At 38.6% G+C, this 23,571-nt stretch overlaps 25 non-coding genes across 25 annotated transcripts; all 25 read left to right on the top strand.

Moving 5' to 3' along the window:
• The first annotated feature begins 711 nt into the window (after positions 1-711).
• Positions 712-783, top strand: trnac-gca (transfer RNA cysteine (anticodon GCA)). The gene has a single exon. It is a non-coding gene; the product is annotated as a tRNA-Cys (tRNA).
• Positions 784-1,459: 676 nt separating this feature from the next.
• On the top strand, positions 1,460-1,531 carry trnac-gca (transfer RNA cysteine (anticodon GCA)). Its single transcript has one exon. It is a non-coding gene; the product is annotated as a tRNA-Cys (tRNA).
• Positions 1,532-2,207: 676 nt separating this feature from the next.
• On the top strand, positions 2,208-2,279 carry trnac-gca (transfer RNA cysteine (anticodon GCA)). The gene has a single exon. It is a non-coding gene; the product is annotated as a tRNA-Cys (tRNA).
• Positions 2,280-2,955: 676 nt separating this feature from the next.
• Positions 2,956-3,027, top strand: trnac-gca (transfer RNA cysteine (anticodon GCA)). The gene has a single exon. It is a non-coding gene; the product is annotated as a tRNA-Cys (tRNA).
• A 676-nt stretch (positions 3,028-3,703) lies between these two features.
• trnac-gca (transfer RNA cysteine (anticodon GCA)) lies at positions 3,704-3,775 on the top strand. The gene has a single exon. It is a non-coding gene; the product is annotated as a tRNA-Cys (tRNA).
• A 676-nt stretch (positions 3,776-4,451) lies between these two features.
• Positions 4,452-4,523, top strand: trnac-gca (transfer RNA cysteine (anticodon GCA)). Its single transcript has one exon. It is a non-coding gene; the product is annotated as a tRNA-Cys (tRNA).
• Positions 4,524-5,947: 1,424 nt separating this feature from the next.
• trnac-gca (transfer RNA cysteine (anticodon GCA)) lies at positions 5,948-6,019 on the top strand. Its single transcript has one exon. It is a non-coding gene; the product is annotated as a tRNA-Cys (tRNA).
• Positions 6,020-6,695: 676 nt separating this feature from the next.
• trnac-gca (transfer RNA cysteine (anticodon GCA)) lies at positions 6,696-6,767 on the top strand. Its single transcript has one exon. It is a non-coding gene; the product is annotated as a tRNA-Cys (tRNA).
• A 2,171-nt stretch (positions 6,768-8,938) lies between these two features.
• Positions 8,939-9,010, top strand: trnac-gca (transfer RNA cysteine (anticodon GCA)). Its single transcript has one exon. It is a non-coding gene; the product is annotated as a tRNA-Cys (tRNA).
• Positions 9,011-9,688: 678 nt separating this feature from the next.
• Positions 9,689-9,760, top strand: trnac-gca (transfer RNA cysteine (anticodon GCA)). Its single transcript has one exon. It is a non-coding gene; the product is annotated as a tRNA-Cys (tRNA).
• A 1,422-nt stretch (positions 9,761-11,182) lies between these two features.
• trnac-gca (transfer RNA cysteine (anticodon GCA)) lies at positions 11,183-11,255 on the top strand. Its single transcript has one exon. It is a non-coding gene; the product is annotated as a tRNA-Cys (tRNA).
• Positions 11,256-11,931: 676 nt separating this feature from the next.
• Positions 11,932-12,003, top strand: trnac-gca (transfer RNA cysteine (anticodon GCA)). Its single transcript has one exon. It is a non-coding gene; the product is annotated as a tRNA-Cys (tRNA).
• A 675-nt stretch (positions 12,004-12,678) lies between these two features.
• trnac-gca (transfer RNA cysteine (anticodon GCA)) lies at positions 12,679-12,750 on the top strand. The gene has a single exon. It is a non-coding gene; the product is annotated as a tRNA-Cys (tRNA).
• Positions 12,751-13,426: 676 nt separating this feature from the next.
• trnac-gca (transfer RNA cysteine (anticodon GCA)) lies at positions 13,427-13,498 on the top strand. Its single transcript has one exon. It is a non-coding gene; the product is annotated as a tRNA-Cys (tRNA).
• Positions 13,499-14,174: 676 nt separating this feature from the next.
• Positions 14,175-14,246, top strand: trnac-gca (transfer RNA cysteine (anticodon GCA)). Its single transcript has one exon. It is a non-coding gene; the product is annotated as a tRNA-Cys (tRNA).
• Positions 14,247-14,922: 676 nt separating this feature from the next.
• trnac-gca (transfer RNA cysteine (anticodon GCA)) lies at positions 14,923-14,994 on the top strand. Its single transcript has one exon. It is a non-coding gene; the product is annotated as a tRNA-Cys (tRNA).
• A 675-nt stretch (positions 14,995-15,669) lies between these two features.
• On the top strand, positions 15,670-15,741 carry trnac-gca (transfer RNA cysteine (anticodon GCA)). The gene has a single exon. It is a non-coding gene; the product is annotated as a tRNA-Cys (tRNA).
• A 676-nt stretch (positions 15,742-16,417) lies between these two features.
• trnac-gca (transfer RNA cysteine (anticodon GCA)) lies at positions 16,418-16,489 on the top strand. The gene has a single exon. It is a non-coding gene; the product is annotated as a tRNA-Cys (tRNA).
• Positions 16,490-17,165: 676 nt separating this feature from the next.
• On the top strand, positions 17,166-17,237 carry trnac-gca (transfer RNA cysteine (anticodon GCA)). The gene has a single exon. It is a non-coding gene; the product is annotated as a tRNA-Cys (tRNA).
• Positions 17,238-17,915: 678 nt separating this feature from the next.
• Positions 17,916-17,987, top strand: trnac-gca (transfer RNA cysteine (anticodon GCA)). The gene has a single exon. It is a non-coding gene; the product is annotated as a tRNA-Cys (tRNA).
• A 675-nt stretch (positions 17,988-18,662) lies between these two features.
• On the top strand, positions 18,663-18,734 carry trnac-gca (transfer RNA cysteine (anticodon GCA)). Its single transcript has one exon. It is a non-coding gene; the product is annotated as a tRNA-Cys (tRNA).
• Positions 18,735-19,410: 676 nt separating this feature from the next.
• On the top strand, positions 19,411-19,482 carry trnac-gca (transfer RNA cysteine (anticodon GCA)). Its single transcript has one exon. It is a non-coding gene; the product is annotated as a tRNA-Cys (tRNA).
• Positions 19,483-20,157: 675 nt separating this feature from the next.
• On the top strand, positions 20,158-20,229 carry trnac-gca (transfer RNA cysteine (anticodon GCA)). The gene has a single exon. It is a non-coding gene; the product is annotated as a tRNA-Cys (tRNA).
• A 675-nt stretch (positions 20,230-20,904) lies between these two features.
• On the top strand, positions 20,905-20,976 carry trnac-gca (transfer RNA cysteine (anticodon GCA)). Its single transcript has one exon. It is a non-coding gene; the product is annotated as a tRNA-Cys (tRNA).
• A 677-nt stretch (positions 20,977-21,653) lies between these two features.
• Positions 21,654-21,725, top strand: trnac-gca (transfer RNA cysteine (anticodon GCA)). Its single transcript has one exon. It is a non-coding gene; the product is annotated as a tRNA-Cys (tRNA).
• Positions 21,726-23,571: the final 1,846 nt, after the last annotated feature.

Here is a 23,571-nt window from a genome sequence, read left to right on the forward strand (position 1 = left end):
CGGTCCCAGTTTCAAATTCTGGTGCCCCCTTAAAATCAAGTGCTTTCTAAGTGTATCTTGACGGTTAGAGTATTCTTTTTTAGATTATGTTTCTCAATCTAAAATGTCCCTCATTTGATGTTTTTTCTCTCAGTCTAACAGAACCAAACAGAGTGGGTAGTCTGCTGCTCTTGAGATCCAGAGGTGTCAGGTATTTTTTTTCTTCTATCCACTTGAAATCAAATACATTACTGGTGTGTTTTCCAAGAGGGAGAGTTTTTGAAGAGGCAAAATAACTCTCCATCTAAAATGGCCTTTGTTAGACAGTTTTTCCCTCTTACACAGATTCTGACAGAGGGGGTATAGCTCAGTGGTAGAGCATTTGACTGCAGATCAAGCGGTCCCAGTTTCAAATTCTGGTGCCCCCTTAAAATCAAGTGCTTTCTAAGTGTATCTTGACGGTTAGAGTATTCTTTTTTAGATTATGTTTCTCAATCTAAAATGTCCCTCATTTGATGTTTTTTCTCTCAGTCTAACAGAACCAAACAGAGTGGGTAGTCTGCTGCTCTTGAGATCCAGAGGTGTCAGGTAATTTTTTTTTCTATCCACTTGAAATCAAATACATTACTGGTGTGTTTTCCAAGAGGGAGAGATTTTGAAGAGGAAAAATAACTCTCCATCTAAAATGGCCCTTGTTAGACAGTTTTTCCCTCTTACACAGTTTCTGACAGAGGGGGTATAGCTCAGTGGTAGAGCATTTGACTGCATATCAAGAGGTCCCAGGTTCAAATCCTGGTGCCCCCTTGATGTCAAGTACTATCTAATTGTATCTTGAGAGTCGGAGTGCTCATTTTCAGGAGTTGTTACTCAATCTAAAATGTCCCTCATTTGATGTTTTTTTCTCTCAGTCAGACAGTTCCAAACAAAGGTGGAAGTGCGATAGACTTCAGATCAAGAGGACTCAGGTTCAAATCCTTTAGTGAACTTGAAATCAAATACTTTTTTAATGTGTGCTTTCAAAGAGAGAGTGTTCTTTATTAGGTTATGTAGATCTTCATCTTAAATGTCCCTTATTAGACAATTTTTTGACATTTTTCCATTAGCGTGGGAAAAGCTCAGTGGTAGAGAATTTGACTGCAGATCAAGCGGTCCCAGTTTCAAATTCTGGTGCCCCCTTAAAATCAAGTGCTTTCTAAGTGTATCTTGACGGTTAGAGTATTCTTTTTTAGATTATGTTACTCAATCTAAAATGTCCCTCATTTGATGTTTTTTCTCTCAGTCTAACAGTACCAAACAGAGTGGGTAGTCTGCTGCTCTTGAGATCCAGAGGTGTCAGGTAATTTTTTTTTCTATCCACTTGAAATCAAATACATTACTGGTGTGTTTTCCAAGAGGGAGAGATTTTGAAGAGGAAAAATAACTCTCCATCTAAAATGGCCCTTGTTAGACAGTTTTTCAATCTTACACAGTTTCTGACAGAGGGGGTATAGCTCAGTGGTAGAGCATTTGACTGCATATCAAGAGGTCCCAGGTTCAAATCCTGGTGCCCCCTTGATGTCAAGTACTATCTAATTGTATCTTGAGAGTCGGAGTGCTCATTTTCAGGAGTTGTTACTCAATCTAAAATGTCCCTCATTTGATGTTTTTTTCTCTCAGTCAGACAGTTCCAAACAAAGGTGGAAGTGCGATAGACTTCAGATCAAGAGGACTCAGGTTCAAATCCTTTAGTGAACTTGAAATCAAATACTTTTTTAATGTGTGCTTTCAAAGAGAGAGTGTTATTTATTAGGTTATGTAGATCTCCATCTTAAATGTCCCTTATTAGACAATTTTTGGACATTTTTCCATTAGCGTGGGAAAAGCTCAGTGGTAGAGAATTTGACTGCAGATCAAGCGGTCCCAGTTTCAAATTCTGGTGCCCCCTTAAAATCAAGTGCTTTCTAAGTGTATCTTGACGGTTAGAGTTTTCTTTTTTAGATTATGTTACTCAATCTAAAATGTCCCTCATTTGATGTTTTTTCTCTCAGTCTAACAGTACCAAACAGAGTGGGTAGTCTGCTGCTCTTGAGATCCAGAGGTGTCAGGTAATTTTTTTTTCTATCCACTTGAAATCAAATACATTACTGGTGTGTTTTCCAAGAGGGAGAGATTTTGAAGAGGAAAAATAACTCTCCATCTAAAATGGCCCTTGTTAGACAGTTTTTCCCTCTTACACAGTTTCTGACAGAGGGGGTATAGCTCAGTGGTAGAGCATTTGACTGCATATCAAGAGGTCCCAGGTTCAAATCCTGGTGCCCCCTTGATGTCAAGTACTATCTAATTGTATCTTGAGAGTCGGAGTGCTCATTTTCAGGAGTTGTTACTCAATCTAAAATGTCCCTCATTTGATGTTTTTTTCTCTCAGTCAGACAGTTCCAAACAAAGGTGGAAGTGCGATAGACTTCAGATCAAGAGGACTCAGGTTCAAATCCTTTAGTGAACTTGAAATCAAATACTTTTTTAATGTGTGCTTTCAAAGAGAGAGTGTTATTTATTAGGTTATGTAGATCTCCATCTTAAATGTCCCTTATTAGACAATTTTTGGACATTTTTCCATTAGCGTGGGAAAAGCTCAGTGGTAGAGAATTTGACTGCAGATCAAGCGGTCCCAGTTTCAAATTCTGGTGCCCCCTTAAAATCAAGTGCTTTCTAAGTGTATCTTGACGGTTAGAGTTTTCTTTTTTAGATTATGTTACTCAATCTAAAATGTCCCTCATTTGATGTTTTTTCTCTCAGTCTAACAGTACCAAACAGAGTGGGTAGTCTGCTGCTCTTGAGATCCAGAGGTGTCAGGTAATTTTTTTTTCTATCCACTTGAAATCAAATACATTACTGGTGTGTTTTCCAAGAGGGAGAGATTTTGAAGAGGAAAAATAACTCTCCATCTAAAATGGCCCTTGTTAGACAGTTTTTCCCTCTTACACAGTTTCTGACAGAGGGGGTATAGCTCAGTGGTAGAGCATTTGACTGCATATCAAGAGGTCCCAGGTTCAAATCCTGGTGCCCCCTTGATGTCAAGTACTATCTAATTGTATCTTGAGAGTCGGAGTGCTCATTTTCAGGAGTTGTTACTCAATCTAAAATGTCCCTCATTTGATGTTTTTTTCTCTCAGTCAGACAGTTCCAAACAAAGGTGGAAGTGCGATAGACTTCAGATCAAGAGGACTCAGGTTCAAATCCTTTAGTGAACTTGAAATCAAATACTTTTTTAATGTGTGCTTTCAAAGAGAGAGTGTTCTTTATTAGGTTATGTAGATCTTCATCTTAAATGTCCCTTATTAGACAATTTTTTGACATTTTTCCATTAGCGTGGGAAAAGCTCAGTGGTAGAGAATTTGACTGCAGATCAAGCGGTCCCAGTTTCAAATTCTGGTGCCCCCTTAAAATCAAGTGCTTTCTAAGTGTATCTTGACGGTTAGAGTATTCTTTTTTAGATTATGTTACTCAATCTAAAATGTCCCTCATTTGATGTTTTTTCTCTCAGTCTAACAGTACCAAACAGAGTGGGTAGTCTGCTGCTCTTGAGATCCAGAGGTGTCAGGTAATTTTTTTTTCTATCCACTTGAAATCAAATACATTACTGGTGTGTTTTCCAAGAGGGAGAGATTTTGAAGAGGCAAAATAACTCTCCATCTAAAATGGCCCTTGTTAGACAGTTTTTCCCTCTTACACAGTTTCTGTCAGAGGGGGTATAGCTCAGTGGTAGAGCATTTGACTGCAGATCAAGAGGTCCTAGGTTCAAATCCTGGTGCCCCCTTGATGTCAAGTACTATCAAATTGTATCTTGAGAGTCGGAGTGCTCATTTTCAGGAGTTGTTACTCAATCTAAAATGTCCCTCATTTGATGTTTTTTCTCTCAGTCAGACAGTTCCAAACAAAGGTGGAAGTGCGATAGACTTCAGATCAAGAGGACTCAGGTTCAAATCCTTTAGTGAACTTGAAATCAAATACTTTTTTAATGTGTGCTTTCAAAGAGAGAGTGTTCTTTATTAGGTTATGTAGATCTCCACCTTAAATGTCCCTTATTAGACAATTTTTGGACATTTTTCCATTAGCGTGGGAAAAGCTCAGTGGTAGAGAATTTGACTGCAGATCAAGCGGTCCCAGTTTCAAATTCTGGTGCCCCCTTAAAATCAAGTGCTTTCTAAGTGTATCTTGACGGTTAGAGTATTCTTTTTTAGATTATGTTTCTCAATCTAAAATGTCCCTCATTTGATGTTTTTTCTCTCAGTCTAACAGAACCAAACAGAGTGGGTAGTCTGCTGCTCTTGAGATCCAGAGGTGTCAGGTATTTTTTTTCTTCTATCCACTTGAAATCAAATACATTACTGGTGTGTTTTCCAAGAGGGAGAGTTTTTGAAGAGGCAAAATAACTCTCCATCTAAAATGGCCTTTGTTAGACAGTTTTTCCCTCTTACACAGATTCTGACAGAGGGGGTATAGCTCAGTGGTAGAGCATTTGACTGCAGATCAAGAGGTCCCAGGTTCAAATCCTGGTGCCCCCTTGATGTCAAGTGCTATCTAATTGTATCTTGAGAGTCGGAGTGCTCATTTTCAGGAGTTGTTACTCAATCTAAAATGTCCCTCATTTGATGTTTTTTCTCTCAGTCAGAAAGTTCCAAACAAAGGTGGAAGTGCGATAGACTTCAGATCAAGAGGTCTCATGTTCAAATCCTTTAGTGAACTTGAAATCAAATACTTTTTTAATGTGTGCTTTCGAAGAGAGAGTGTTCTTTATTAGGTTATGTAGATCTCCACCTTAAATGTCCCTTATTAGACAATTTTTGGACATTTTTCCATTAGCGTGGGAAAAGCTCAGTGGTAGAGAATTTGACTGCAGATCAAGCGGTCCCAGTTTCAAATTCTGGTGCCCCCTTAAAATCAAGTGCTTTCTAAGTGTATCTTGACGGTTAGAGTATTCTTTTTTAGATTATGTTTCTCAATCTAAAATGTCCCTCATTTGATGTTTTTTCTCTCAGTCTAACAGAACCAAACAGAGTGGGTAGTCTGCTGCTCTTGAGATCCAGAGGTGTCAGGTATTTTTTTTCTTCTATCCACTTGAAATCAAATACATTACTGGTGTGTTTTCCAAGAGGGAGAGTTTTTGAAGAGGCAAAATAACTCTCCATCTAAAATGGCCTTTGTTAGACAGTTTTTCCCTCTTACACAGATTCTGACAGAGGGTGTATAGCTCAGTGGTAGAGCATTTGACTGCAGATCAAGAGGTCCCAGGTTCAAATCCTGGTTCCCCCTTGATGTCAAGTACTATCTAATTGTATCTTGAGAGTCGGAGTGCTCATTTTCAGGAGTTGTTACTCAATCTAAAATGTCCCTCATTTGATGTTTTTTCTCTCAGTCAGACAGTTCCAAACAAAGGTGGAAGTGCGATAGACTTCAGATCAAGAGGACTCAGGTTCAAATCCTTTAGTGAACTTGAAATCAAATACTTTTTTAATGTGTGCTTTCAAAGAGAGAGTGTTCTTTATTAGGTTATGTAGATCTCCACCTTAAATGTCCCTTATTAGACAATTTTTGGACATTTTTCCATTAGCGTGGGAAAAGCTCAGTGGTAGAGAATTTGACTGCAGATCAAGCGGTCCCAGTTTCAAATTCTGGTGCCCCCTTAAAATCAAGTGCTTTCTAAGTGTATCTTGACGGTTAGAGTATTCTTTTTTAGATTATGTTTCTCAATCTAAAATGTCCCTCATTTGATGTTTTTTCTCTCAGTCTAACAGAACCAAACAGAGTGGGTAGTCTGCTGCTCTTGAGATCCAGAGGTGTCAGGTATTTTTTTTCTTCTATCCACTTGAAATCAAATACATTACTGGTGTGTTTTCCAAGAGGGAGAGTTTTTGAAGAGGCAAAATAACTCTCCATCTAAAATGGCCTTTGTTAGACAGTTTTTCCCTCTTACACAGATTCTGACAGAGGGGGTATAGCTCAGTGGTAGAGCATTTGACTGCAGATCAAGAGGTCCCAGGTTCAAATCCTGGTGCCCCCTTGATGTCAAGTACTATCTAATTGTATCTTGAGAGTCGGAGTGCTCATTTTCAGGAGTTGTTACTCAATCTAAAATGTCCCTCATTTGATGTTTTTTCTCTCAGTCAGAAAGTTCCAAACAAAGGTGGAAGTGCGATAGACTTCAGATCAAGAGGACTCATGTTCAAATCCTTTAGTGAACTTGAAATCAAATACTTTTTTAATGTGTGCTTTCGAAGAGAGAGTGTTCTTTATTAGGTTATGTAGATCTCCATCTTAAATGTCCCTTATTAGACAATTTTTGGACATTTTTCCATTAGCGTGGGAAAAGCTCAGTGGTAGAGAATTTGACTGCAGATCAAGCGGTCCCAGTTTCAAATTCTGGTGCCCCCTTAAAATCAAGTGCTTTCTAAGTGTATCTTGACGGTTAGAGTATTCTTTTTTAGATTATGTTTCTCAATCTAAAATGTCCCTCATTTGATGTTTTTTCTCTCAGTCTAACAGAACCAAACAGAGTGGGTAGTCTGCTGCTCTTGAGATCCAGAGGTGTCAGGTAATTTTTTTCTTCTATCCACTTGAAATCAAATACATTACTGGTGTGTTTTCCAAGAGGGAGAGTTTTTGAAGAGGCAAAATAACTCTCCATCTAAAATGGCCTTTGTTAGACAGTTTTTCCCTCTTACACAGATTCTGACAGAGGGGGTATAGCTCAGTGGTAGAGCATTTGACTGCAGATCAAGAGGTCCCAGGTTCAAATCCTGGTGCCCCCTTGATGTCAAGTACTATCTAATTGTATCTTGAGAGTCGGAGTGCTCATTTTCAGGAGTTGTTACTCAATCTAAAATGTCCCTCATTTGATGTTTTTTCTCTCAGTCAGAAAGTTCCAAACAAAGGTGGAAGTGCGATAGACTTCAGATCAAGAGGACTCATGTTCAAATCCTTTAGTGAACTTGAAATCAAATACTTTTTTAATGTGTGCTTTCGAAGAGAGAGTGTTCTTTATTAGGTTATGTAGATCTCCATCTTAAATGTCCCTTATTAGACAATTTTTGGAAATTTTTCCATTAGCGTGGGAAAAGCTCAGTGGTAGAGAATTTGACTGCAGATCAAGCGGTCCCAGTTTCAAATTCTGGTGCCCCCTTAAAATCAAGTGCTTTCTAAGTGTATCTTGACGGTTAGAGTATTCTTTTTTAGATTATGTTACTCAATCTAAAATGTCCCTCATTTGATGTTTTTTCTCTCAGTCTAACAGTACCAAACAGAGTGGGTAGTCTGCTGCTCTTGAGATCCAGAGGTGTCAGGTAATTTTTTTTTTTATCCACTTGAAATCAAATACATTACTGGTGTGTTTTCCAAGAGGGAGAGTTTTTGAAGAGGCAAAATAACTCTCCATCTAAAATGGCCCTTGTTAGACAGTTTTTCCCTCTTACACAGTTTCTGACAGAGGGGGTATAGCTCAGTGGTAGAGCATTTGACTGCAGATCAAGAGGTGCCAGATTCAAATCCTGGTGCCCCATTGATGTCAAGTACTATCTAATTGTATCTTGAGAGTCGGAGTGCTCATTTTCAGGAGTTGTTACTCAATCTAAAATGTCCCTCATTTGATGTTTTTTTCTCTCAGTCAGACAGTTCCAAACAAAGGTGGAAGTGCGATAGACTTCAGATCAAGAGGACTCAGGTTCAAATCCTTTAGTGAACTTGAAATCAAATACTTTTTTAATGTGTGCTTTCAAAGAGAGAGTGTTCTTTATTAGGTTATGTAGATCTTCATCTTAAATGTCCCTTATTAGACAATTTTTGGACATTTTTCCATTAGCGTGGGAAAAGCTCAGTGGTAGAGAATTTGACTGCAGATCAAGCGGTCCCAGTTTCAAATTCTGGTGCCCCCTTAAAATCAAGTGCTTTCTAAGTGTATCTTGACGGTTAGAGTATTCTTTTTTAGATTATGTTACTCAATCTAAAATGTCCCTCATTTGATGTTTTTTCTCTCAGTCTAACAGTACCAAACAGAGTGGGTAGTCTGCTGCTCTTGAGATCCAGAGGTGTCAGGTAATTTTTTTTTCTATCCACTTGAAATCAAATACATTACTGGTGTGTTTTCCAAGAGGGAGAGATTTTGAAGAGGCAAAATAACTCTCCATCTAAAATGGCCCTTGTTAGACAGTTTTTCCCTCTTACACAGTTTCTGTCAGAGGGGGTATAGCTCAGTGGTAGAGCATTTGACTGCAGATCAAGAGGTCCTCGGTTCAAATCCTGGTGCCCCCTTGATGTCAAGTACTATCAAATTGTATCTTGAGAGTCGGAGTGCTCATTTTCAGGAGTTGTTACTCAATCTAAAATGTCCCTCATTTGATGTTTTTTCTCTCAGTCAGACAGTTCCAAACAAAGGTGGAAGTGCGATAGACTTCAGATCAAGAGGACTCAGGTTCAAATCCTTTAGTGAACTTGAAATCAAATACTTTTTTAATGTGTGCTTTCAAAGAGAGAGTGTTCTTTATTAGGTTATGTAGATCTCCACCTTAAATGTCCCTTATTAGACAATTTTTGGACATTTTTCCATTAGCGTGGGAAAAGCTCAGTGGTAGAGAATTTGACTGCAGATCAAGCGGTCCCAGTTTCAAATTCTGGTGCCCCCTTAAAATCAAGTGCTTTCTAAGTGTATCTTGACGGTTAGAGTATTCTTTTTTAGATTATGTTTCTCAATCTAAAATGTCCCTCATTTGATGTTTTTTCTCTCAGTCTAACAGAACCAAACAGAGTGGGTAGTCTGCTGCTCTTGAGATCCAGAGGTGTCAGGTATTTTTTTTCTTCTATCCACTTGAAATCAAATACATTACTGGTGTGTTTTCCAAGAGGGAGAGTTTTTGAAGAGGCAAAATAACTCTCCATCTAAAATGGCCTTTGTTAGACAGTTTTTCCCTCTTACACAGATTCTGACAGAGGGGGTATAGCTCAGTGGTAGAGCATTTGACTGCAGATCAAGAGGTCCCAGGTTCAAATCCTGGTGCCCCCTTGATGTCAAGTACTATCTAATTGTATCTTGAGAGTCGGAGTGCTCATTTTCAGGAGTTGTTACTCAATCTAAAATGTCCCTCATTTGATGTTTTTTCTCTCAGTCAGAAAGTTCCAAACAAAGGTGGAAGTGCGATAGACTTCAGATCAAGAGGACTCATGTTCAAATCCTTTAGTGAACTTGAAATCAAATACTTTTTTAATGTGTGCTTTCGAAGAGAGAGTGTTCTTTATTAGGTTATGTAGATCTCCATCTTAAATGTCCCTTATTAGACAATTTTTGGACATTTTTCCATTAGCGTGGGAAAAGCTCAGTGGTAGAGAATTTGACTGCAGATCAAGCGGTCCCAGTTTCAAATTCTGGTGCCCCCTTAAAATCAAGTGCTTTCTAAGTGTATCTTGACGGTTAGAGTATTCTTTTTTAGATTATGTTACTCAATCTAAAATGTCCCTCATTTGATGTTTTTTCTCTCAGTCTAACAGTACCAAACAGAGTGGGTAGTCTGCTGCTCTTGAGATCCAGAGGTGTCAGGTAATTTTTTCTTCTTCTATCCACTTGAAATCAAATACATTACTGGTGTGTTTTCCAAGAGGGAGAGTTTTTGAAGAGGCAAAATAACTCTCCATCTAAAATGGCCCTTGTTAGACAGTTTTTCCCTCTTACACAGTTTCTGACAGAGGGGGTATAGCTCAGTGGTAGAGCATTTGACTGCAGATCAAGAGGTCCCAGGTTCAAATCCTGGTGCCCCCTTGATGTCAAGTACTATCTAATTGTATCTTGAGAGTCGGAGTGCTCATTTTCAGGAGTTGTTACTCAATCTAAAATGTCCCTCATTTGATGTTTTTTCTCTCAGTCAGAAAGTTCCAAACAAAGGTGGAAGTGCGATAGACTTCAGATCAAGAGGACTCATGTTCAAATCCTTTAGTGAACTTGAAATCAAATACTTTTTTAATGTGTGCTTTCGAAGAGAGAGTGTTCTTTATTAGGTTATGTAGATCTCCATCTTAAATGTCCCTTATTAGACAATTTTTGGAAATTTTTCTATTAGCGTGGGAAAAGCTCAGTGGTAGAGAATTTGACTGCAGATCAAGCGGTCCCAGTTTCAAATTCTGGTGCCCCCTTAAAATCAAGTGCTTTCTAAGTGTATCTTGACGGTTAGAGTATTCTTTTTTAGATTATGTTACTCAATCTAAAATGTCCCTCATTTGATGTTTTTTCTCTCAGTCTAACAGTACCAAACAGAGTGGGTAGTCTGCTGCTCTTGAGATCCAGAGGTGTCAGGTAATTTTTTTTTCTATCCACTTGAAATCAAATACATTACTGGTGTGTTTTCCAAGAGGGAGAGTTTTTGAAGAGGCAAAATAACTCTCCATCTAAAATGGCCCTTGTTAGACAGTTTTTCCCTCTTACACAGTTTCTGACAGAGGGGGTATAGCTCAGTGGTAGAGCATTTGACTGCAGATCAAGAGGTCCCAGATTCAAATCCTGGTGCCCCCTTGATGTCAAGTACTATCTAATTGTATCTTGAGAGTCGGAGTGCTCATTTTCAGGAGTTGTTACTCAATCTAAAATGTCCCTCATTTGATGTTTTTTCTCTCAGTCAGACAGTTCCAAACAAAGGTGGAAGTGCGATAGACTTCAGATCAAGAGGACTCAGGTTCAAATCCTTTAGTGAACTTGAAATCAAATACTTTTTTAATGTGTGCTTTCAAAGAGAGAGTGTTCTTTATTAGGTTATGTAGATCTCCATCTTAAATGTCCCTTATTAGACAATTTTTGGACATTTTTCCATTAGCGTGGGAAAAGCTCAGTGGTAGAGAATTTGACTGCAGATCAAGCGGTCCCAGTTTCAAATTCTGGTGCCCCCTTAAAATCAAGTGCTTTCTAAGTGTATCTTGACGGTTAGAGTATTCTTTTTTAGATTATGTTACTCAATCTAAAATGTCCCTCATTTGATGTTTTTTCTCTCAGTCTAACAGTACCAAACAGAGTGGGTAGTCTGCTGCTCTTGAGATCCAGAGGTGTCAGGTAATTTTTTTTTCTATCCACTTGAAATCAAATACATTACTGGTGTGTTTTCCAAGAGGGAGAGATTTTGAAGAGGCAAAATAACTCTCCATCTAAAATGGCCCTTGTTAGACAGTTTTTCCCTCTTACACAGTTTCTGACAGAGGGGGTATAGCTCAGTGGTAGAGCATTTGACTGCAGATCAAGAGGTCCTCAGGTTCAAATCCTGGTGCCCCCTTGATGTCAAGTACTATCAAATTGTATCTTGAGAGTCGGAGTGCTCATTTTCAGGAGTTGTTACTCAATCTAAAATGTCCCTCATTTGATGTTTTTTCTCTCAGTCAGACAGTTCCAAACAAAGGTGGAAGTGCGATAGACTTCAGATCAAGAGGACTCAGGTTCAAATCCTTTAGTGAACTTGAAATCAAATACTTTTTTAATGTGTGCTTTCAAAGAGAGAGTGTTCTTTATTAGGTTATGTAGATCTCCACCTTAAATGTCCCTTATTAGACAATTTTTGGACATTTTTCCATTAGCGTGGGAAAAGCTCAGTGGTAGAGAATTTGACTGCAGATCAAGCGGTCCCAGTTTCAAATTCTGGTGCCCCCTTAAAATCAAGTGCTTTCTAAGTGTATCTTGACGGTTAGAGTATTCTTTTTTAGATTATGTTTCTCAATCTAAAATGTCCCTCATTTGATGTTTTTTCTCTCAGTCTAACAGAACCAAACAGAGTGGGTAGTCTGCTGCTCTTGAGATCCAGAGGTGTCAGGTATTTTTTTTCTTCTATCCACTTGAAATCAAATACATTACTGGTGTGTTTTCCAAGAGGGAGAGTTTTTGAAGAGGCAAAATAACTCTCCATCTAAAATGGCCTTTGTTAGACAGTTTTTCCCTCTTACACAGATTCTGACAGAGGGGGTATAGCTCAGTGGTAGAGCATTTGACTGCAGATCAAGAGGTCCCAGGTTCAAATCCTGGTGCCCCCTTGATGTCAAGTACTATCTAATTGTATCTTGAGAGTCGGAGTGCTCATTTTCAGGAGTTGTTACTCAATCTAAAATGTCCCTCATTTGATGTTTTTTCTCTCAGTCAGAAAGTTCCAAACAAAGGTGGAAGTGCGATAGACTTCAGATCAAGAGGACTCATGTTCAAATCCTTTAGTGAACTTGAAATCAAATACTTTTTTAATGTGTGCTTTCGAAGAGAGAGTGTTCTTTATTAGGTTATGTAGATCTCCATCTTAAATGTCCCTTATTAGACAATTTTTGGAAATTTTTCCATTAGCGTGGGAAAAGCTCAGTGGTAGAGAATTTGACTGCAGATCAAGCGGTCCCAGTTTCAAATTCTGGTGCCCCCTTAAAATCAAGTGCTTTCTAAGTGTATCTTGACGGTTAGAGTATTATTTTTTAGATTATGTTACTCAATCTAAAATGTCCCTCATTTGATGTTTTTTCTCTCAGTCTAACAGTACCAAACAGAGTGGGTAGTCTGCTGCTCTTGAGATCCAGAGGTGTCAGGTAATTTTTTTTTCTATCCACTTGAAATCAAATACATTACTGGTGTGTTTTCCAAGAGGGAGAGTTTTTGAAGAGGCAAAATAACTCTCCATCTAAAATGGCCCTTGTTAGACAGTTTTTCCCTCTTACACAGTTTCTGACAGAGGGGGTATAGCTCAGTGGTAGAGCATTTGACTGCAGATCAAGAGGTCCCAGGTTCAAATCCTGGTGCCCCCTTGATGTCAAGTACTATCTAATTGTATCTTGAGAGTCGGAGTGCTCATTTTCAGGAGTTGTTACTCAATCTAAAATGTCCCTCATTTGATGTTTTTTCTCTCAGTCAGAAAGTTCCAAACAAAGGTGGAAGTGCGATAGACTTCAGATCAAGAGGACTCATGTTCAAATCCTTTAGTGAACTTGAAATCAAATACTTTTTTAATGTGTGCTTTCGAAGAGAGAGTGTTCTTTATTAGGTTATGTAGATCTCCATCTTAAATGTCCCTTATTAGACAATTTTTGGACATTTTTCCATTAGCGTGGGAAAAGCTCAGTGGTAGAGAATTTGACTGCAGATCAAGCGGTCCCAGTTTCAAATTCTGGTGCCCCCTTAAAATCAAGTGCTTTCTAAGTGTATCTTGACGGTTAGAGTATTCTTTTTTAGATTATGTTTCTCAATCTAAAATGTCCCTCATTTGATGTTTTTTCTCTCAGTCTAACAGAACCAAACAGAGTGGGTAGTCTGCTGCTCTTGAGATCCAGAGGTGTCAGGTATTTTTTTTCTTCTATCCACTTGAAATCAAATACATTACTGGTGTGTTTTCCAAGAGGGAGAGTTTTTGAAGAGGCAAAATAACTCTCCATCTAAAATGGCCTTTGTTAGACAGTTTTTCCCTCTTACACAGATTCTGACAGAGGGGGTATAGCTCAGTGGTAGAGCATTTGACTGCAGATCAAGAGGTCCCAGGTTCAAATCCTGGTGCCCCCTTGATGTCAAGTACTATCTAATTGTATCTTGAGAGTCGGAGTGCTCATTTTCAGGAGTTGTTACTCAATCTAAAATGTCCCTCATTTGATGTTTTTTCTCTCAGTCAGACAGTTCCAAACAAAGGTGGAAGTGCGATAGACTTCAGATCAAGAGGACTCAGGTTCAAATCCTTTAGTGAACTTGAAATCAAATACTTTTTTAATGTGTGCTTTCAAAGAGAGAGTGTTCTTTATTAGGTTATGTAGATCTCCACCTTAAATGTCCCTTATTAGACAATTTTTGGACATTTTTCCATTAGCGTGGGAAAAGCTCAGTGGTAGAGAATTTGACTGCAGATCAAGCGGTCCCAGTTTCAAATTCTGGTGCCCCCTTAAAATCAAGTGCTTTCTAAGTGTATCTTGACGGTTAGAGTATTCTTTTTTAGATTATGTTTCTCAATCTAAAATGTCCCTCATTTGATGTTTTTTCTCTCAGTCTAACAGAACCAAACAGAGTGGGTAGTCTGCTGCTCTTGAGATCCAGAGGTGTCAGGTATTTTTTTTCTTCTATCCACTTGAAATCAAATACATTACTGGTGTGTTTTCCAAGAGGGAGAGTTTTTGAAGAGGCAAAATAACTCTCCATCTAAAATGGCCTTTGTTAGACAGTTTTTCCCTCTTACACAGATTCTGACAGAGGGGGTATAGCTCAGTGGTAGAGCATTTGACTGCAGATCAAGAGGTCCCAGGTTCAAATCCTGGTGCCCCCTTGATGTCAAGTACTATCTAATTGTATCTTGAGAGTCGGAGTGCTCATTTTCAGGAGTTGTTACTCAATCTAAAATGTCCCTCATTTGATGTTTTTTCTCTCAGTCAGAAAGTTCCAAACAAAGGTGGAAGTGCGATAGACTTCAGATCAAGAGGACTCATGTTCAAATCCTTTAGTGAACTTGAAATCAAATACTTTTTTAATGTGTGCTTTCGAAGAGAGAGTGTTCTTTATTAGGTTATGTAGATCTCCATCTTAAATGTCCCTTATTAGACAATTTTTGGACATTTTTCCATTAGCGTGGGAAAAGCTCAGTGGTAGAGAATTTGACTGCAGATCAAGCGGTCCCAGTTTCAAATTCTGGTGCCCCCTTAAAATCAAGTGCTTTCTAAGTGTATCTTGACGGTTAGAGTATTCTTTTTTAGATTATGTTTCTCAATCTAAAATGTCCCTCATTTGATGTTTTTTCTCTCAGTCTAACAGAACCAAACAGAGTGGGTAGTCTGCTGCTCTTGAGATCCAGAGGTGTCAGGTATTTTTTTTCTTCTATCCACTTGAAATCAAATACATTACTGGTGTGTTTTCCAAGAGGGAGAGTTTTTGAAGAGGCAAAATAACTCTCCATCTAAAATGGCCTTTGTTAGACAGTTTTTCCCTCTTACACAGATTCTGACAGAGGGGGTATAGCTCAGTGGTAGAGCATTTGACTGCAGATCAAGAGGTCCCAGGTTCAAATCCTGGTGCCCCCTTGATGTCAAGTACTATCTAATTGTATCTTGAGAGTCGGAGTGCTCATTTTCAGGAGTTGTTACTCAATCTAAAATGTCCCTCATTTGATGTTTTTTCTCTCAGTCAGAAAGTTCCAAACAAAGGTGGAAGTGCGATAGACTTCAGATCAAGAGGACTCATGTTCAAATCCTTTAGTGAACTTGAAATCAAATACTTTTTTAATGTGTGCTTTCGAAGAGAGAGTGTTCTTTATTAGGTTATGTAGATCTCCATCTTAAATGTCCCTTATTAGACAATTTTTGGAAATTTTTCCATTAGCGTGGGAAAAGCTCAGTGGTAGAGAATTTGACTGCAGATCAAGCGGTCCCAGTTTCAAATTCTGGTGCCCCCTTAAAATCAAGTGCTTTCTAAGTGTATCTTGACGGTTAGAGTATTCTTTTTTAGATTATGTTACTCAATCTAAAATGTCCCTCATTTGATGTTTTTTCTCTCAGTCTAACAGTACCAAACAGAGTGGGTAGTCTGCTGCTCTTGAGATCCAGAGGTGTCAGGTAATTTTTTTTTCTATCCACTTGAAATCAAATACATTACTGGTGTGTTTTCCAAGAGGGAGAGTTTTTGAAGAGGCAAAATAACTCTCCATCTAAAATGGCCCTTGTTAGACAGTTTTTCCCTCTTACACAGTTTCTGACAGAGGGGGTATAGCTCAGTGGTAGAGCATTTGACTGCAGATCAAGAGGTCCCAGGTTCAAATCCTGGTGCCCCCTTGATGTCAAGTACTATCTAATTGTATCTTGAGAGTCGGAGTGCTCATTTTCAGGAGTTGTTACTCAATCTAAAATGTCCCTCATTTGATGTTTTTTCTCTCAGTCAGACAGTTCCAAACAAAGGTGGAAGTGCGATAGACTTCAGATCAAGAGGACTCAGGTTCAAATCCTTTAGTGAACTTGAAATCAAATACTTTTTTAATGTGTGCTTTCAAAGAGAGAGTGTTCTTTATTAGGTTATGTAGATCTCCACCTTAAATGTCCCTTATTAGACAATTTTTGGACATTTTTCCATTAGCGTGGGAAAAGCTCAGTGGTAGAGAATTTGACTGCAGATCAAGCGGTCCCAGTTTCAAATTCTGGTGCCCCCTTAAAATCAAGTGCTTTCTAAGTGTATCTTGACGGTTAGAGTATTCTTTTTTAGATTATGTTTCTCAATCTAAAATGTCCCTCATTTGATGTTTTTTCTCTCAGTCTAACAGAACCAAACAGAGTGGGTAGTCTGCTGCTCTTGAGATCCAGAGGTGTCAGGTATTTTTTTTCTTCTATCCACTTGAAATCAAATACATTACTGGTGTGTTTTCCAAGAGGGAGAGTTTTTGAAGAGGCAAAATAACTCTCCATCTAAAATGGCCTTTGTTAGACAGTTTTTCCCTCTTACACAGATTCTGACAGAGGGGGTATAGCTCAGTGGTAGAGCATTTGACTGCAGATCAAGAGGTCCCAGGTTCAAATCCTGGTGCCCCCTTGATGTCAAGTACTATCTAATTGTATCTTGAGAGTCGGAGTGCTCATTTTCAGGAGTTGTTACTCAATCTAAAATGTCCCTCATTTGATGTTTTTTCTCTCAGTCAGAAAGTTCCAAACAAAGGTGGAAGTGCGATAGACTTCAGATCAAGAGGACTCATGTTCAAATCCTTTAGTGAACTTGAAATCAAATACTTTTTTAATGTGTGCTTTCGAAGAGAGAGTGTTCTTTATTAGGTTATGTAGATCTCCATCTTAAATGTCCCTTATTAGACAATTTTTGGACATTTTTCCATTAGCGTGGGAAAAGCTCAGTGGTAGAGAATTTGACTGCAGATCAAGCGGTCCCAGTTTCAAATTCTGGTGCCCCCTTAAAATCAAGTGCTTTCTAAGTGTATCTTGACGGTTAGAGTATTCTTTTTTAGATTATGTTACTCAATCTAAAATGTCCCTCATTTGATGTTTTTTCTCTCAGTCTAACAGTACCAAACAGAGTGGGTAGTCTGCTGCTCTTGAGATCCAGAGGTGTCAGGTAATTTTTTTTTCTATCCACTTGAAATCAAATACATTACTGGTGTGTTTTCCAAGAGGGAGAGTTTTTGAAGAGGCAAAATAACTCTCCATCTAAAATGGCCCTTGTTAGACAGTTTTTCCCTCTTACACAGATTCCTGACAGAGGGGGTATAGCTCAGTGGTAGAGCATTTGACTGCAGATCAAGAGGTCCCAGGTTCAAATCCTGGTGCCCCCTTGATGTCAAGTACTATCTAATTGTATCTTGAGAGTCGGAGTGCTCATTTTCAGGAGTTGTTACTCAATCTAAAATGTCCCTCATTTGATGTTTTTTCTCTCAGTCAGAAAGTTCCAAACAAAGGTGGAAGTGCGATAGACTTCAGATCAAGAGGACTCATGTTCAAATCCTTTAGTGAACTTGAAATCAAATACTTTTTTAATGTGTGCTTTCGAAGAGAGAGTGTTCTTTATTAGGTTATGTAGATCTCCATCTTAAATGTCCCTTATTAGACAATTTTTGGACATTTTTCCATTAGCGTGGGAAAAGCTCAGTGGTAGAGAATTTGACTGCAGATCAAGCGGTCCCAGTTTCAAATTCTGGTGCCCCCTTAAAATCAAGTGCTTTCTAAGTGTATCTTGACGGTTAGAGTATTCTTTTTTAGATTATGTTACTCAATCTAAAATGTCCCTCATTTGATGTTTTTTCTCTCAGTCTAACAGTACCAAACAGAGTGGGTAGTCTGCTGCTCTTGAGATCCAGAGGTGTCAGGTAATTTTTTCTTCTTCTATCCACTTGAAATCAAATACATTACTGGTGTGTTTTCCAAGAGGGAGAGTTTTTGAAGAGGCAAAATAACTCTCCATCTAAAATGGCCCTTGTTAGACAGTTTTTCCCTCTTACACAGTTTCTGACAGAGGGGGTATAGCTCAGTGGTAGAGCATTTGACTGCAGATCAAGAGGTCCCAGGTTCAAATCCTGGTGCCCCCTTGATGTCAAGTACTATCTAATTGTATCTTGAGAGTCGGAGTGCTCATTTTCAGGAGTTGTTACTCAATCTAAAATGTCCCTCATTTGATGTTTTTTCTCTCAGTCAGAAAGTTCCAAACAAAGGTGGAAGTGCGATAGACTTCAGATCAAGAGGACTCATGTTCAAATCCTTTAGTGAACTTGAAATCAAATACTTTTTTAATGTGTGCTTTCGAAGAGAGAGTGTTCTTTATTAGGTTATGTAGATCTCCATCTTAAATGTCCCTTATTAGACAATTTTTGGACATTTTTCCATTAGCGTGGGAAAAGCTCAGTGGTAGAGAATTTGACTGCAGATCAAGCGGTCCCAGTTTCAAATTCTGGTGCCCCCTTAAAATCAAGTGCTTTCTAAGTGTATCTTGACGGTTAGAGTATTCTTTTTTAGATTATGTTACTCAATCTAAAATGTCCCTCATTTGATGTTTTTTCTCTCAGTCTAACAGTACCAAACAGAGTGGGTAGTCTGCTGCTCTTGAGATCCAGAGGTGTCAGGTAATTTTTTTTTCTATCCACTTGAAATCAAATACATTACTGGTGTGTTTTCCAAGAGGGAGAGTTTTTGAAGAGGCAAAATAACTCTCCATCTAAAATGGCCCTTGTTAGACAGTTTTTCCCTCTTACACAGTTTCTGACAGAGGGGGTATAGCTCAGTGGTAGAGCATTTGACTGCAGATCAAGAGGTCCCAGGTTCAAATCCTGGTGCCCCCTTGATGTCAAGTACTATCTAATTGTATCTTGAGAGTCGGAGTGCTCATTTTCAGGAGTTGTTACTCAATCTAAAATGTCCCTCATTTGATGTTTTTTCTCTCAGTCAGACAGTTCCAAACAAAGGTGGAAGTGCGATAGACTTCAGATCAAGAGGACTCAGGTTCAAATCCTTTAGTGAACTTGAAATCAAATACTTTTTTAATGTGTGCTTTCAAAGAGAGAGTGTTCTTTATTAGGTTATGTAGATCTCCACCTTAAATGTCCCTTATTAGACAATTTTTGGACATTTTTCCATTAGCGTGGGAAAAGCTCAGTGGTAGAGAATTTGACTGCAGATCAAGCGGTCCCAGTTTCAAATTCTGGTGCCCCCTTAAAATCAAGTGCTTTCTAAGTGTATCTTGACGGTTAGAGTATTCTTTTTTAGATTATGTTTCTCAATCTAAAATGTCCCTCATTTGATGTTTTTTCTCTCAGTCTAACAGAACCAAACAGAGTGGGTAGTCTGCTGCTCTTGAGATCCAGAGGTGTCAGGTATTTTTTTTCTTCTATCCACTTGAAATCAAATACATTACTGGTGTGTTTTCCAAGAGGGAGAGTTTTTGAAGAGGCAAAATAACTCTCCATCTAAAATGGCCTTTGTTAGACAGTTTTTCCCTCTTACACAGATTCTGACAGAGGGGGTATAGCTCAGTGGTAGAGCATTTGACTGCAGATCAAGAGGTCCCAGGTTCAAATCCTGGTGCCCCCTTGATGTCAAGTACTATCTAATTGTATCTTGAGAGTCGGAGTGCTCATTTTCAGGAGTTGTTACTCAATCTAAAATGTCCCTCATTTGATGTTTTTTCTCTCAGTCAGAAAGTTCCAAACAAAGGTGGAAGTGCGATAGACTTCAGATCAAGAGGACTCATGTTCAAATCCTTTAGTGAACTTGAAATCAAATACTTTTTTAATGTGTGCTTTCGAAGAGAGAGTGTTCTTTATTAGGTTATGTAGATCTCCATCTTAAATGTCCCTTATTAGACAATTTTTGGAAATTTTTCCATTAGCGTGGGAAAAGCTCAGTGGTAGAGAATTTGACTGCAGATCAAGCGGTCCCAGTTTCAAATTCTGGTGCCCCCTTAAAATCAAGTGCTTTCTAAGTGTATCTTGACGGTTAGAGTATTATTTTTTAGATTATGTTACTCAATCTAAAATGTCCCTCATTTGATGTTTTTTCTCTCAGTCTAACAGTACCAAACAGAGTGGGTAGTCTGCTGCTCTTGAGATCCAGAGGTGTCAGGTAATTTTTTTTTCTATCCACTTGAAATCAAATACATTACTGGTGTGTTTTCCAAGAGGGAGAGTTTTTGAAGAGGCAAAATAACTCTCCATCTAAAATGGCCCTTGTTAGACAGTTTTTCCCTCTTACACAGTTTCTGACAGAGGGGGTATAGCTCAGTGGTAGAGCATTTGACTGCAGATCAAGAGGTCCCAGGTTCAAATCCTGGTGCCCCCTTGATGTCAAGTACTATCTAATTGTATCTTGAGAGTCGGAGTGCTCATTTTCAGGAGTTGTTACTCAATCTAAAATGTCCCTCATTTGATGTTTTTTCTCTCAGTCAGACAGTTCCAAACAAAGGTGGAAGTGCGATAGACTTCAGATCAAGAGGACTCAGGTTCAAATCCTTTAGTGAACTTGAAATCAAATACTTTTTTAATGTGTGCTTTCAAAGAGAGAGTGTTCTTTATTAGGTTATGTAGATCTCCATCTTAAATGTCCCTTATTAGACAATTTTTGGACATTTTTCCATTAGCGTGGGAAAAGCTCAGTGGTAGAGAATTTGACTGCAGATCAAGCGGTCCCAGTTTCAAATTCTGGTGCCCCCTTAAAATCAAGTGCTTTCTAAGTGTATCTTGACGGTTAGAGTTTTCTTTTTTAGATTATGTTACTCAATCTAAAATGTCCCTCATTTGATGTTTTTTCTCTCAGTCTAACAGTACCAAACAGAGTGGGTAGTCTGCTGCTCTTGAGATCCAGAGGTGTCAGGTAATTTTTTTTTCTATCCACTTGAAATCAAATACATTACTGGTGTGTTTTCCAAGAGGGAGAGTTTTTGAAGAGGCAAAATAACTCTCCATCTAAAATGGCCCTTGTTAGACAGTTTTTCCCTCTTTCACAGTTTCTGACAGAGGGGGTATAGCTCAGTGGTAGAGCAATTGACTGCATATCAAGAGGTCCCAGGTTCAAATCCTGGTGCCCCCTTGATGTCAAGTACTATCTAATTGTATCTTGAGAGTCGGAGTGCTCATTATCAGGAGTTCTTACTCAATCTAAAATGTCCCTCATTTGATGTTTTTTTCTCTCAGTCAGACAGTTCCAAACAAAGGTGGAAGTGCGATAGACTTCAGATCAAGAGGACTCAGGTTCAAATCCTTTAGTGAACTTGAAATCAAATACTTTTTTAATGTGTGCTTTCAAAGAGAGAGTGTTCTTTATTAGGTTAGGTAGATCTTCATCTTAAATGTCCCTTATTAGACAATTTTTTGACATTTTTCCATTAGCGTGGGAAAAGCTCAGTGGTAGAGAATTTGACTGCAGATCAAGCGGTCCCAGTTTCAAATTCTGGTGCCCCCTTAAAATCAAGTGCTTTCTAAGTGTATCTTGACGGTTAGAGTATTCTTTTTTAGATTATGTTTCTCAATCTAAAATGTCCCTCATTTGATGTTTTTTCTCTCAGTCTAACAGTACCAAACAGAGTGGGTAGTCTGCTGCTCTTGAGATCCAGAGGTGTCAGGTAATTTTTTTCTTCTATCCACTTGAAATCAAATACATTACTGGTGTGTTTTCCAAGAGGGAGAGTTTTTGAAGAGGCAAAATAACTCTCCATCTAAAATGGCCCTTGTTAGACAGTTTTTCCCTCTTACACAGTTACTGACAGAGGGGGTATAGCTCAGTGGTAGAGCATTTGACTGCAGATCAAGAGGTCCCAGGTTCAAATCCTGGTGCCCCCTTGATGTCAAGTACTATCTAATTGTATCTTGAGAGTCGGAGTGCTCATTTTCAGGAGTTGTTACTCAATCTAAAATGTCCCTCATTTGATGTTTTTTCTCTTAGTCAGACAGTTCCAAACAAAGGTGGAAGTGCGATAGACTTCAGATCAAGAGGACTCAGGTTCAAATCCTTTAGTGAACTTGAAATCAAATATTTTTTTAATGTGTGCTTTCGAAGAGAGAGTGTTCTTTATTAGGTTATGTAGATCTCCATCTTAAATGTCCCTTATTAGACAATTTTTGGACATTTTTCCATTAGCGTGGGAAAAGCTCAGTGGTAGAGAATTTGACTGCAGATCAAGCGGTCCCAATTTCAAATTCTGGTGCCCCCTTAAAATCAAGTGCTTTCTAAGTGTATCTTGACGGTTAGAGTATTCTTTTTTAGATTATGTTACTCAATCTAAAATGTCCCTCATTTGATGTTTTTTCTCTCAGTCTAACAGTACCAAACAGAGTGGGTAGTCTGCTGCTCTTGAGATCCAGAGGTGTCAGGTAATTCTTTTTTATATCCACTTGAAATCAAATACATTACTGGTGTGTTTTCCAAGAGGGAGAGTTTTTGAAGAGGCAAAATAACTCTCCATCTAAAATGGCCCTTGTTAGACAGTTTTTCCCTCTTACACAGTTTCTGACAGAGGGGGTATAGCTCAGTGGTAGAGCATTTGACTGCAGATCAAGAGGTCCCAGATTCAAATCCTGGTGCCCCCTTGATGTCAAGTACTATCTAATTGTATCTTGAGAGTCGGAGTGCTCATTTTCAGGAGTTGTTACTCAATCTAAAATGTCCCTCATTTGATGTTTTTTCTCTCAGTCAGACAGTTCCAAACAAAGGTGGAAGTGCGATAGACTTCAGATCAAGAGGACTCAGGTTCAAATCCTTTAGTGAACTTGAAATCAAATACTTTTTTAATGTGTGCTTTCAAAGAGAGAGTGTTCTTTATTAGGTTATGTAGATCTCCATCTTAAATGTCCCTTATTAGACAATTTTTGGAAATTTTTCCATTAGCGTGGGATAAGCTCAGTGGTAGAGAATTTGACTGCAGATCAAGCGGTCCCAGTTTCAAATTCTGGTGCCCCCTTAAAATCAAGTGCTTTCTAAGTGTATCTTGACGGTTAGAGTATTCTTTTTTAGATTATGTTACTCAATCTAAAATGTCCCTCATTTGATGTTTTTTCTCTCAGTCTAACAGTACCAAACAGAGTGGGTAGTCTGCTGCTCTTGAGATCCAGAGGTGTCAGGTAATTTTTTTTTCTATCCACTTGAAATCAAATACATTACTGGTGTGTTTTCCAAGAGGGAGAGATTTTGAAGAGGAAAAATAACTCTCCATCTAAAATGGCCCTTGTTAGACAGTTTTTCAATCTTACACAGTTTCTGACAGAGGGGGTATAGCTCAGTGGTAGAGCATTTGACTGCAGATCAAGAGGTCCCAGATTCAAATCCTGGTGCCCCCTTGATGTCAAGTACTATCTAATTGTATCTTGAGAGTCGGAGTGCTCATTTTCAGGAGTTGTTACTCAATCTAAAATGTCCCTCATTTGATGTTTTTTCTCTCAGTCAGACAGTTCCAAACAAAGGTGGAAGTGCGATAGACTTCAGATCAAGAGGACTCAGGTTCAAATCCTTTAGTGAACTTGAAATCAAATACTTTTTTAATGTGTGCTTTCAAAGAGAGAGTGTTCTTTATTAGGTTATGTAGATCTCCATCTTAAATGTCCCTTATTAGACAATTTTTGGACATTTTTCCATTAGCGTGGGAAAAGCTCAGTGGTAGAGAATTTGACTGCAGATCAAGCGGTCCCAGTT

This window comes from Salvelinus alpinus, chromosome 7 (genome assembly GCF_045679555.1).
Source record: "Salvelinus alpinus chromosome 7, SLU_Salpinus.1, whole genome shotgun sequence".
Taxonomy (NCBI): Eukaryota; Metazoa; Chordata; class Actinopteri; order Salmoniformes; family Salmonidae; genus Salvelinus; species Salvelinus alpinus.